We start from the raw sequence: 770 nt of genomic DNA on the forward strand, positions 1-770 counted from the left end.
GGGATTACAGGAGTGAGCCACAGTGCCCAGCCCCATGTTAGCCAGGATGGTCTCAATCTCCTGACCTCGTGATCCGCCTGCCTCGGCCTCCCAAAGTGCTGGGATTACAGGCGTGAGCCACCACACCCGGCCATGTATTTGTTTTTTAAAGACAACTCACTATGTTGCCCAGGCTGGTCTCAAACGCCTGTGCTCAAGCAATCCACCCAGCTTGGCCTACCAAAGTACTACTAGGATTACAGGCATGTAATTACAGGCATGTCACCATGCCTGGATAATTTCTGTATTTTTAGTAGACATGGGGTTTCATCATGTTGGCCAGGCTGGTCTGGAACTCCTGAACTCAAGTGATCCACCTGCTTCGGCCTCCCAACCTGCTGAGATTACAGGCTTGAACCACTGCACCTGGCCTGTTTCCTTTTCATAAGAACATTTTTTAAGAAACATTCTTTTCCTAAAATATAATTGTTTTTAAGGAAAATTAGACATGACCTAGACATCTAATGGGTGTCTATTAGTTAATATAACTTTTGATTTGAAATTATTACAAGCTTATTTACAGGTATATATTCCATTACATTTACCTGATTACCTTTTAAAAATAGTTCACCTAGATTACTTAAGAAAACTGTGATAGGCCGGGCGCGGTGGCTCACACCTGTAATCCCAGCATTTTGAGAGGCCAAGACGGGCGGATCATGAGGTCAGGAGATCGAGACCATCCTGGCTAACACAGTGAAACCCCGTCTCTACTAAAAAATACAAAAAAC

The sequence above is a fragment of the Colobus angolensis genome, unplaced genomic scaffold (genome assembly GCF_000951035.1).
Source record: "Colobus angolensis palliatus isolate OR3802 unplaced genomic scaffold, Cang.pa_1.0 Scaffold76, whole genome shotgun sequence".
Lineage (NCBI taxonomy): Eukaryota > Metazoa > Chordata > Mammalia > Primates > Cercopithecidae > Colobus > Colobus angolensis.